The sequence below is a fragment of the Miscanthus floridulus genome, chromosome 2 (genome assembly GCF_019320115.1).
Source record: "Miscanthus floridulus cultivar M001 chromosome 2, ASM1932011v1, whole genome shotgun sequence".
Classification (NCBI taxonomy): domain Eukaryota; kingdom Viridiplantae; phylum Streptophyta; class Magnoliopsida; order Poales; family Poaceae; genus Miscanthus; species Miscanthus floridulus.
In genome coordinates, this window is record NC_089581.1 from 168895147 (window position 1) to 168908009 (window position 12863).

The 12863-nt window shown below is 49.2% G+C and overlaps 1 pseudogene; it reads left to right on the forward strand.

Annotated features, from left to right (window-relative positions):
* Window positions 1-6813: 6813 nt before the first annotated feature.
* LOC136540587 (F-box/LRR-repeat protein At3g59210-like) lies at window positions 6814-8871 on the forward strand (annotated as a pseudogene).
* Window positions 8872-12863: the final 3992 nt, after the last annotated feature.

A 12863-nucleotide genomic window follows, 5' to 3' on the forward strand; every position in this document is an offset into this window, starting at 1 on the left:
ATCTCGAGGACACCATCTTGACCCATGCCGTTGAGATCTCCAAGAAACAATACGGGTGAGAGCTGAGCATATACCATTACAACATGAGTTCATTCACTGCGTGGTTCTTCTCGATCGTCACTCCTAACGTTCGTTCTCAGTCTAGAGAAACTAATGGGTGGGCCGGGAAACCTCCTTCTGGCCGGCATTCGCATGCCGCAGCAGCGTCTTCTTGTAGGAACTCTTCAAGAGAGGCCATCACGATCAGCTCGAGGACCGCATCAGGGCGTTCATCGTGGACGATCTCGATCGTGGCGTGGTCCACGGACACATACGGGCACTTCGTGGTATACAGGCGTGCTTTGGCCCCCGCGCTAGTCCGTCTCCGGTGCCTCCGTTGCAGCGCGAGCTCGAAGCGTTCTTGCGCCTGCCCGACGAGCGGCTCCGAGAGTTGGTGATGGACTGCAATGCCTACCACATCCTCGGCTCGCTGCTCCAAACCAGCGTAGACGTAAGTATTCGCCTATCCTTCCTGTCACGCCAACAGTGGGCCCGCGCCGGCCGGCCGCTCGGTCGTTCGTTAGCTGAGACTGGCGTTTCATCTGTGCGGAACGTGCCATGCAGCACGGAGCGGCGCCGGCGGAGGCGATGCAGCTTGCAGAGCGGATCTTGGGGATGCCGCGGACGAGACGGATGCTGAACTCCGTCGTCCGGCGGGTGATCGACAAGAGCAAGCCGTAGCTGTTTTGCACTAGTAGTCGACGATTTGCTCCGCTGAGTCAGAGCACGCCACCATGCCTTAGACTGTACTCCGACTGCGAATTGTGTGTTTGACTTTGATTGATTGGCATTGCTTGCTGACGTACACGGTCAAATGTCTCTGGTTTCTCTGTACAATGCTACGGGTCACTACTGTACATCTCTAAACATTTCGTACAGCTTAGGCTTGTGTAGTACGTACTACTACTACTCCGTAGCCAGCATCTCTGCTTGTATCCATCCGCTAATGTTGTGTCAGATTAAAAGTCGTTGCAATTTGTGCATGCATGTACCCGAGCGCGGAGAAGAGAGCGGCGGAGAGCCATGCATGCACCCGGGTGAAAATCCAGCGTGGGGCACATGCACAGAGAGCCATGCATGCGTCTGCATGCGTGTGGAAAGAGGTTTTCTATAAATGTGCCTTGAATTTAAGGTTAAATAAATATGTATGGACTGCAGTGAACCATTTTAAAAGTTTATGGACTCAAAAAGCCACTTTAGAGGTTGATGGACTCAACTGAAACTTCCTCACCAGTTAATGGATTTCTGGTACATTTAACTCAAATCCAAATTTTATTCTGGACAAAAGGAATAGTAGCATCTCAGGCATACCCCAAAAATTTCAAATACAAAACTGATTTTCTAATGTCATAAATCAAGTAACATTGCCAGAATCGAGAGCAAATAACAATGCTATTTAGCAAGTTTCTGTAGTGTCATGGTGATAAAGCTCCGAGGGGGCAGAGGCAACATGAGTTTCTAATCAAAGATAAATACAATCTCTATGCAGTCAACGTGATATGTTGCAAGCATCCTTGAATGATAAATATTTGGGCTTACCAGCTTTAGTGGGAGCTGATAGAAGTGATTGTCTTAGACATCTTGTTGATAGAGTCACAAAACGCATAAATGGATGGAAAGAGAAGCTCCTAAGTATGGGTGGAAAGGAGATCTTAATCATATCTATCGTCCAAGCCGTGCCAACATATGCAATGATGATCTTCGAAATCCCAATAAACATTTGCCAAGGGATGACAGATGCCATATCGCACTTTTGGTGGGGTGACGACGATGATAAGAAAATGATCTATTGGCAAGCCTGGTGGAAATTATGTTCACCAAAAAAATAGAGGTGGTATGGGGTTCAGGGATTTCCACAGTTTCAATTTGGCTATGCTTGCAAAACAAGTATGGAGAGTTCTCTACGATCCAGACTCGTTATGTGCAAGGGTGTTGAGAGCAAATTATTATCCGGATGGGAAACTTCTTCGGGCGAAGATGAGAAGCGGGAGTTCTTTCACTTGGCAGAGTATGCTCGCGGAGCTGGATTGCTTTAAACGTGGCTATATTTGGAGCGTGGGAGATGGCACACAAATAAATATATGGAGGGATAATTGGATTCCAGGGAGTCGCAATATGAAGGTTCTAACACTGAGAGGAAACACTCTAATCTCTAAGGTGGAGGAGCTTATTAATCCAATTGATGGAAGTTGCGATGTACAGCTCATCAGATCTTTGTTTTGGTCGATTGATGTGCGCATGATCTTACAAATTCCAATTTATAGTGGCTAGGAGGATTTGGTTGCTTGGCACTTTAATCGCAATGGATTATTCACAGTTAAATCAGCATATCATTGCTAGTGGTCATCCAAATTTGGGTCCAGACCCGTAGCTTCATCAGCAGGAGGGTCGGGGCGGACTCAGTATGCAAGAAACTCTGGAAACTGTCGATTCCTAGTAAGGTGAAAATTTTTGCATGGTGAGCACTTCATGGCTGTATTCCATGCCATGTGATTCTGGCGAATAAGCACATCACCAATGCAGTTAACTATCCTATGTGCCAAACGGAGACGGAGGACATTAAGCACACATTATTTTCATGCAGATGAGCAAGGGAAGTTTGGACCTCGCTGGGCATTTGGGAACATATTAAGAGAATGATGAGCGTCGATAGATCGGGGTCAATTCTTATCCAGGAAGTTATTAGGACTGGTGGTGAGGTGAGGGAGCTCAACCTTGGCCGAGCTGAACTCATTTTGATCGATTGCTGATATATTTGGTGGCAGAGACGACAACTTGTTCATGGAGAAAACATCCAAAATTCATCAAGGTCGGCCTTGTCAATATCAGCAATTACAACAATTTATTATGCTACGACAAAGAAGGGTGCAGTGATTAACAAGTGTCGGTGTTTCGAACAAGCACCGGCAAGTAAATTTATAGTGATGCGCGTTAGCCCCGGATGGTGCGCTAAAGGACACAAGATTTATACTGGTTCGGGCTGAATGTCCCTACGTCCAGTCTGTTGCTGCTCGTGTTATTAGCACCGAAAATGGTTCGTAGTAGGGGGTACAAACAGTCGAGAGAGGGACTGGTCCCAAGTCTCTGATGGAAGGGTCGAAAGGATGCCAAGAGTTTGGTAGCAGCTTGACTGTGTGTGATGTGTGTTGTCAAAAGTCCGTCCTTTGGTTGGAGGAAGCACCTCCCCTTTTATAGATAAAGGGGACGGTTTTACAAGTGAGAGGGAAATGGTGCGTATGCTACTGAGCCTTGTTGTTCACGTCTACCCAGCCTCGTTGTCCATTCCGGCGGATATCAGGTAAGGGTAAGCGCCTACAATACTGTCGATGCCACTGTAGAATATCAAGATGGCTATAGAGTACTGCTCCGCACATGGTATAGACTCTGGTATAGTGGTTTTGACTTATGAGCCTTGCCCAGCCTTGCTCCGCACGCCTTCTGGTTCTTACGAATCCCCGTCGGAGGGACGTGGGGTCAGAGTCCGGAGTAGCGCTGTGGGCAAGGCCTTCCGATCGGAGAGAGCGTCTGGAGGCCGAAACGAGTGCTCCGATCTGGTGGGCCTAAAGGATCGTGGAGAGGGCGCCGCTCCTTTGAGACCACAGCGCGGCAACCGCACATCCGTCATTGGGGAGGGCGCGAGCCCTTTCCTAGACCGTAGTGGTTGTCGTATGTCTACGTCGGGTTCCGTGTCTGAGGACTAAAGACAGCGCCTACAACTCTGTAGGGCGAAGGGCACGCGCCCGCAACACTATTCAGGCCCTGCCACGGAAGGGTCTAAAGCACCCATCCCGTCGTTCCCTGGCAGTACTTTTCCTACCGGGGTGCAAGGTATGGTCCTCGAAGCCGCGGTTGACCCGAACGTCTTGTCCTACCCTGTACCTATCATCATGAGGGAGCGGGGAGAGGTTGTCAGGCGAGACGAAACCAGTCTTCGGACATCGGGCGAGGCGAGGTTCGTCCTCGAACGTCGGGCGAGATAGAGCCTAGCTTTTATCCGTCGGGCGAGACCGAGTCGAGCCCTTAGCCCTCGGGCGAGGCGGTGCTGACCCAAAGGCGTCGGGCGAGGCGGAGTCGAGCCCAGCCCTCGGGCGAGGCGAAGCTGACCCAAGGGCGTCGGGCGAGGCGGAGTCTAGCCCTTAGCCCTCGGGCGAGGCGGAGCTGGCCCAGGGGCGTCGGGCGAGGCGGAGTCTAGCCCTTAGCCCTCGGGTGAGGTGGAGCTGGCCCAAGGGCGTCGGGCGAGGCGGAGTCTAGCCCTTAGCCCTCGGGCGTCGGCCGAGGCGGAACCAAACTTCTGTCATTTGGGCAAGAAACGCAATGGCGCCCTTATCTGTCCGGGAGTTTTTAACGTTCGATGGTTACTGGTTCCACCTTCTGGGGTACCCCGATATTAGGTCCCCGTCACCAAGGGTGGAAGAAAAATATGTTCCCAAATTGTACCACACGAACCAGGTTGAAGAACCAAACACGTGAATGCATAAATTTGAGGCACCTTGGGATCCTGGTCGAGGCTCTAAGTGCCATGTGATACGACTAATGGAAAGAGGAGGCAAAATTGTTATTTTGAAAAATATTGGAGCTCTGGTCTCGCTAACATGGATGTTGACCCTAATGAAACTAATGGCACTGGTACATAGGCGTCATAACTTTTATAGTGGCATATATAAAATTTCCAACTTTTTTAGTGGATCATAGGTAAAACACTCTTGTTTTTCCAATGGCCTAGGTCCTTGTAATATCAGGAAATAAACCCTTCCTTTTCCCTTCATAGTCTTTTCTCTACCAAATCCTCACTAGGCAACGCGTTGTCTCTGTCCAATCTATCTCCTTCACGTGCCTATTTAGAGACACTCGATGTTTTTTAGGCCCACAAGAGAAGCCTCATGCATCCTCCGTAAAAATATTACCCTAATCGTCGTCCTACCTCTATATTCCCCTTTCCTTAAGAATTCTCATATAATCCTAGCCGCCATTTTTCATCTCCTTTTCCCTTTCAACTCGGCGAGAACCACCGAAGAAACACCTCTTCCAGTTGATCCTCGACATCGATTTGCTCTCTCCGGTGAGTTTTGTTGTCTTTTTGGCCTCAATAACCTCTTCTCTCACCTATGGCATCCATTTTCACAATCCTCTTGCCCATTCCTCACCTTTTTTTCTTCTCTTTAGTGGCTCCCATTGTTAGATCTGTTGCCATGTGAACCGTCTTCACAAGAGTCGTCTTCATGACAACCCGGCGTGCCTAAGTGGTCTGTCGCCCTAGGCTTCTCTTGAAGCTCGCTAGATCCCGGGCCGTCCCTACCCTCAAATCAACCCAAAGACTCACTTGAGGTCATCATATTTGGAGGAACGAGAGGGGAGAGGAAAAACATACTGATATGGTATGTTTTAATTTTCCTTTCCTTTTTTTCCTTTTCTGAAGCAACTTTTCTCTTTTTTATTTTTGACGTGATCGAACACTCCTCTCGTCTCACTAGTAGACTCTTGCTATTGTATCCTTCCTCATAAACTTTTTTTTTTGAGCGAACATGAGGGAGGCTGGCTCATAAACTTCATTTGTCAGCTTCTACTTTAATAGACTACTGCTTTCCTTACTAATCTGCCACTGTCACTCTCATTCCTTAATTCCTCCGACCCTGAGGTGAGTTGTTGAGAGTGTGGTGCTTTGCATCAAATTTTTCGGTCGTGGAAACAAATAGACCCCTTTGGAAGAAATTAGGGTGTCTAATTCTAAAAATCATGGGGATGCAATTAAAGGTTCATTTGGTTGAGTTTCGTTAGCTGTTGCTTCGGCCGCTATTGTAGCTTGCTTCCTTGATCGGGCTTGTCATGGCCTCAATTTATACACTTCAGTTCACTGTAGCACTAATGTAGCAGAAGCCAATGATGCCCCTCTAGGCTGGGTTCACCGTCTTCTTCTATTTGCTAGTTCATTTTGGTCCGGAGAGAGTACAGTGTCACGGCAAAAGAAATACAACGCATGAGGCATTGCCAAAGAGGACTACTGGATAGCACAATGTGGAGCCACTACCCGACGATCCGAGTGGTTGTCCGAGCTCATGGGCGAAGTGGTTTTTTATTTATATCAAAGAAAAACACTATAATTTTTTAAAAAAGTTACTTCGCGACCCGTCACGCTACGCGCGGACAGCGTGACCCTCTCCCTCTCCCACGCCCGTGAGGACGACGAGGTGGTCGGTGGCGGATGCGTCCCGTCGAGCTCCCCCCCACGCCCGCACCTACGTCCCCCATCCGCGTTGGCAAGCTCCTCCCTCCCTCCTCTTCGGCGGCGCCGACGAGGTAGGCCTCCTCCTCCTCCTCCTCCTGGATCTAGATCCGGATCTGTAACCACCAGAGACGAAGACAACAGCGGCGGTAGCTAGGGTTCTGGCAGGCTTCTCCTCCTCTTTCTTATCCAATTCAGGTGGGCTATTGAAGGCACCGGTCAGGGGGAGGCAGGCTGGCCTGGCGGTGGGAAAGGAGGCTGGACCGTTTAGGGGGTCTGGAGGTGGTAGCGGTGGCCGGGCCAGGTCACGGCGAGGGTGCCATGGCCGTAGCTCAGAGCTCGGCGTCTCCGGCGAGCATGGCCATGGCGGAGCTTTGGCGAGAGGGGAGAGAGGAAGAAGGCAGCCGCTGCGGGCGCTAGGGTTCGCCGGAGCTCCGACGAACCCTAGCGCCCGTGGCAAGGTGGTGGTCGGCGGCGGGGGCGAGGAGGAGGATGGCAGGGGTGCTCGACGGCGATGGACGGGGTGGCGGAGGAGGGGTGCGGGGCTCAACGGCAAAGAATGGGGCGGCAGGAAAGGAGCGTGGCGGTGGGGAGGAAGAAGGGTCACGAGCGTGCGATGAGTCGTGGCTTAACTCCGTCCATTTTTTAAGATATAAATATTTCTAGGTAATGACAATCGTCCGGCTTCATAAAATTTCAGCCTTTCAGGCTTCGGCCAGTGGTGTAGCAGGGGCCGAAGCTGTTCTTCTTGGGATTCAAAATGGGTCAGCCCTACTGTGTGGAAATGACGCTGCAGTGATTTGCAAAGGGAGACGGAGCTGGCCGCTGGCGCCTTGGGAGTTGGGACGCCATGGTCGGCCAACGCCGTGGTGCGCTGCCGCCCGGGCCTCGCCGTGTCACACGGTCCCAGAGCCGGGTGGACCGCATCAACGCACTCCCGGATGACCTGCTCCGCCAGGTCCTCACCCGCCTCCGCTGCGCCCGCACCGCCGCGCGCACTGGCCTTCTCGCCCGCCGGTGGCGCCGGGTCTGGACAGGCCTACCGGAGGTCTCCTTCCGCGGGCTCGCGCCCGATGCGATCCACGCGGCACTCGCCCGGGTCACCCGCACTTCGCTGGAGGCCATCGACATCCACGTTTCCAGGGGCACGGGACATCTTGCGCTGGACGCGGGCAGCGTCACCTCCTTGCTCCACGCCGCCGCGGGTCGTTCGCCGGTGAAGCTCGCCCTCACCATCCCGGTGTTCCTATACTTCACGGTCGACCTGCCCCGCTTCGATTTCGCCACATCGATCGAGCTGGACGTGCGGGACGACCGCTTTGCCCTGCCGACGGCGACAGAGTTCCCCAAGCTGGAGACGCTGTCCCTCTCGGGCTGCACCATGGACCTCGCCGCCTTGGTGCCCCGCTGCCCGCGCCTGCGCGTTTCAGCGTCAGGACTCCGCACGAGGTGGACACGATCACGGTGCACTCGGCGTCGCTCCAGGAGCTCGTCGTGAGCACGTCCCGGTTCACGTCCACCATCGACATCGTGGCCCCCGCGCTCGGGAAGCTGACGCTGGCCTTGGAGTTCAGGGGCATAGACAACAGCTTGTCGGTGGTGGCACCAATGGTGGAGGAGGTCACTTGGCGGTGCTTGTACTACATGTATGTTGGGATTGGCAAAATGTGGCGCGTCAGTTCCCTCAAAGTACGGGCGGTGGAGAAGATGGAGCTCACCGACGACGACGAGGGTAGCCATCAGCCCCGTCGTGCCCATGTCCTGTCGCTGGACGTACTTGACGTTCGTCTCAGGCTCTCGTGCTCATCGATTTCCTAGCTAGCTAGCTTCGTGGACTTAACTGGCTTCTAAATTGTACTGTATGCTGCCCGATTGTTTTGTAGACCCCTTATCCTTCACAGAGGGATTTTGCAGAAGAATTGAAGAAAATCCCTGTTATCACCTTCTCTGTCCTAGAGCTGAAGATCTCAACATGGGGCCATGTTCTTGGACCACTGCTGTTGAACCTGCTTCGGATTTGCACTGCAGTGCAAAGGCTTGAGCTTGACAGGGTTCTTGTGGATACCCGCAGGTACGTATTTACTCTACATATAACCTACTGCTTGTGTGTTTACAGTGTAATTATTACATTAACATTATATGGTACATTTTGTTCTAGGTGCAAGTGACACAGTCTTGGTGGTCTTGCAAAGAACGGTGTCCTTGTCAGGAGAATAATAGGGAATGGAGAACTAAAACTACTATCTCCGTGATCGATCTCACAGAAGTGGAGATCAAAGGACTCAAAGGCGGCGAGGAGGAAATCCATTTCCTCAAACTTCTCTTCAGATGTGCACCGATGCTTCAGACGTTGACTCTGAAACTGTCTAAAGAGGTCACTGATGACTGGTACAACATATTCCTCGACACCGTCCAGGAGTACCCTTATGTGAACTCCAGTGTTTGTATCTCGGTTGATTAACATTTAGCATGCTTCAAGCTACAGTAAGAATCGTTGTCGTCAGTCGTTAACTTTTTTTATTCAGAGACTAGTCGAAACCCAAACCTTGTGGTTTATCGTTGTTAGCAATGTACCTGCAGTATCATGCTTCTTCCATGTTGTATTATCAGGCGTTGGAAACTGCCATTGCTATATTCCCCCTACTTTTGTGTTGTGCGCTAATCGCTGCATTTCTAGTTCCTCGCTCGCCTAAACTGAGTGTTTGCGCATTGCGCTACTGCTTACAACAACCTGCGTTGGCTTTTGGACCTTCCTTGTGTCCAGGTGTCAGTTCAAAAAATAATGCATTTTTTTTTTCTAGAATGTGCATAGCACGTGTTTCGTTAAGAAGAAGTTAGAAGTTTTACACGTCCAAGATCACAACGCGGCGATGTGCCATGAGCGATGGGGTTGAACACAAACACAAGGCACCGCTAGACGGTAAAATAATGCATTGGAACATACTGTAGCATATGCTAGTAGTATTTTCCAGGCCTCTATAGCGCTTATGAGACTGATGTAGCAGTGGTTTATTTAGTCCTTGTGGTTCACTGCTGGCATGCAATCTCACATAAATATTTTTTTTACATTTTAAACTTTTGTTATCTTATTATTATCATCTTAGCGCGTGAGATGTGCTTTTATAAACTCTGAAATTTCCAATAATTGACTATGTGATTTACTCTTTGTCTAAAAAAATGTAATTCTAGAACAATGTTTTGTTAAAGTATGTCAAGTTTAACCATATTTATATAAAAAACATTAATATTTATCATACTGAATAGATATCATTAGATTCATCATGAAATATTTTTTTATAATATATTTATTATTATTTTTTTCACCTATATATTTTTATCAAACTTTAAACACTTCAATTAACAATTAAGAATGTATTTATAGTTGCATTCGTTTTGCTGGCTCTGAAGTGCGGGCCTGGTGCAAGCGGTAGAGTCTTACCGCCTGTGACCAGAAGGTCTCGGGTTTGAGTCGCGATCTCCTCGCATTGCACATGTGAGGGTAAGGCTTGCCACTGATACGCTTCCCCAGACCCCGCACAGAGCGGGAGCTGGAGTGACAACTGACAACACTGGCAGTCCTGACTCCTGACCCCCAGTGATTACAAATCAACTACGCAACATGGACATTTTGCGCTGCCGTCAGGTTTAGACAACACATCCCTCAGCCCACTGCAATCCGTGTTTGTAGTCAATCAGTATGTGGGTTTCCTGCAGCAGGCTATTTTCAGTCTTCATAACAGACAAAGGACTGTGAATTAAAAGGCTATTCACCAGGTACAGGGAATACACATGCAGCCATGCATGTCAAATTAAAAGTAAGCTATCCAGTTCTGATCTTATCGAAATAGCCGTGAAGAATAGAAATGACAGATTTAAGTGGAGTAAACATATTTGGATTTCATGCATCTTGTGGGACCTGAGAAGTCTAACATTTTAAGTTTCTAACAGCTCCATGCTCTACAGGACACTGAAAACAGCGAACTCCAGTCCGGATGAATGGACCAGGTTCGTTTGGAACAACAAAGCTCCTCCCAGAGTTAAATTCTTCGCCTGGCTGCTCTCCAAGGGTAGGATTCAATGCAAAACAAATTTGCTGAAAAAAGGAATAGTTGACAGTGCAATCTGTGATGTGTGCCACACTGCAGAGGAGACGCCGGCGCATATCCTGTTTGGATGCCCGAATGCTGCACAATTTTGGAATGCGCTGCATATAGAAACCACTCAACAATGGCCAATAGAAGCACTCAAGGTGATGCAGCCACCCAGCCATGGGCCCCGTTCGCTTTGCCGAAAAAACAAGCCGAAACACTGTTCTGGCTAATTTGTTGGGAGAGAAAAACACTGTTCTGGCTAAAAAAAAAGCCGAAAAAGACGGATTATAAAAAAAGCGAACATGGCATCTGGAAAAGACGAAATAACCTGACCTTCAGGAATGAGAGAACTACGCTGTCTGCTGCTTTATCAGCCTGCAAGTCAGAAGCTTCGTTGTGGAAAGCAAGACTACCGCGAGATGACGCGGCCATCGTCAACACCTGGTGTTCGATCATAGCTAACGCAATGTAAAACCTATGCAATCTGTTGTGTAAAATGTTTTGTAACCTATATGGTCATTTGAGGGCCGACTATCATTAATACATCTCCAGGTGGGGGATTCTCTCCCTCCCCGTCGACTTATCAAAAAAAAAAGTTTCTAACATCTTTTACGATCAGGTGTGAATAAGTAAACACTGTCCTTACTGATGGAGTAATGTTATTCAAACAATTATTTGGGATAACATCTAGAGTGGAATAATGCACATGTATCAGCAGAATATTTTAAGAGAAAATTTTGCATAGTTCAATGATTAAAGATTCTGGTTAGTGGAAATCATACTTCAATTTTTGTTAATAGCACATTGCAAATCACGTCGCAAACAAGCTTGAGCTCATTATGTCCTCTGCATCTTAAATACATACACATTTTCCTCAACTGGTGGCATTATCTTATGGCCAATTGTTATAATCATCCTAAATAGCATCGACTCCAGTACATCTTCTATAAACACCTGGGCACAGAAAAAAGAAAGAAGCAACGTGCCCCAAACCTCTACCCAGGGTTCTGTCACTAACAAATAGGTATGCTAACAAAGCCTATTCAATTTGAGAATTCTGAAATAACAAACATGGTGCAAACTAGCTGTGCAGTGAATGACATCTTCAGACAGCATTGACCTGCTCAAGCCATCGATTTCAGGACCGGATGACCTATCCCAAGTACCATACAACTTAAGAACACAAGAGCGATCCAACTCTGCTCAAACAAGGCGGATACCTCTCGAGGAAGTACAGATCGAGGAAATTTTAGCGCCTATAAGCAGAAAGAAATCAAGCCATATCTAAGTAGGATTACCAGGCTTAGATCGCACAGATAGATGCAGCCGGTGGAGCGGAGGGTGGAGCCCGTGCGCTGAAACTGGCCCACTTCTCGGCGGTGCTGATCTGGTACACGACGAACGCCGAAATTAGTCTTACGAGGAGGAGGATGGCTCGGCCTAATCCAATCGGAGGCGGGAGAGAAGCTGATCAGTGGAGGTCTGATCTGATCGGTGGCCAAGAGAAGAATGCTAACGACGAGGACGTAAGTGCATATCCGTAATGAGGTGGGGGCCGACCTCGACGCAACAGATCTTTGAGCCGATGTCTGGAAAAACTGGCCGTACGCAGCCCGTGCAAGTCAAAAGCCTACCGCATCCTTTCCTCTGGCCCCTTTCTCTCCGCCGCCGCGTCTTCCTCGCCAACGCACTTCTCACGATTGTCCGCATCACTGCAGCAGCGCACCTCTCTCTCTCCCTCCCTCTCCCTCTCTGCAGCAGCGCTGCTGCGTCAGCAGCTCTCCGCTGTCGCTGGGGAAGGCAGCGTCGCCACCACAGCGAGCAGAACCAGCGCCGCCGCCACCGAGGCGCCGCGAGCAGCACCAGCGTCGCGGCAGCCGCCGCCGCCGCCTCGAGCAGCACCAGCACTGCGGCTCCGAGTGTGAGGCGTGGCCAGACGGGAGAGGCTACCCCGCTGGAGGAGCAGATGGATGACGACGGAGAGAGAGGCTCGGGGCTGCAACTAACATGAATCACGACGCGCTACTGGATGGTGTGCGATAACGTGTGTGCGCACACCTGTTGTGGTTATGATTTTTCGCTCTGGAATCATGGATTTCGACCGGTAAAACTTTGGATTTTCTCGGTGAAGCTGTAAGAGCAAGGTATTCTCCCCCACCTCCTCAATTTTTACTTTTGATTTGATCTATTTATTGAGTATTTGTGCAAACCCTGGTTTTAATGTTGTGCTTCATTATATGATGATTAGTGGATGAAATGTTGTTTCTTTTCTATAATGTATGTGCATAGGTGTAGAAGATTGATTTCCATTGCAATGTAGGTATAGATTCAATGAGTAGTTAGTTGTATGCCATGCAATTTTAGTGTGCCTTCATTTTGATTTAGAGATCATGAGTAGTTGGATGCATGACATACTTGATTACCATTATACTGTACGTTAGGATTACAATAATGATCTGTTAGTAGTTAGTTAATTAGAGTATATGATATTAGTTTGTTAGTAGTTAGTCAAT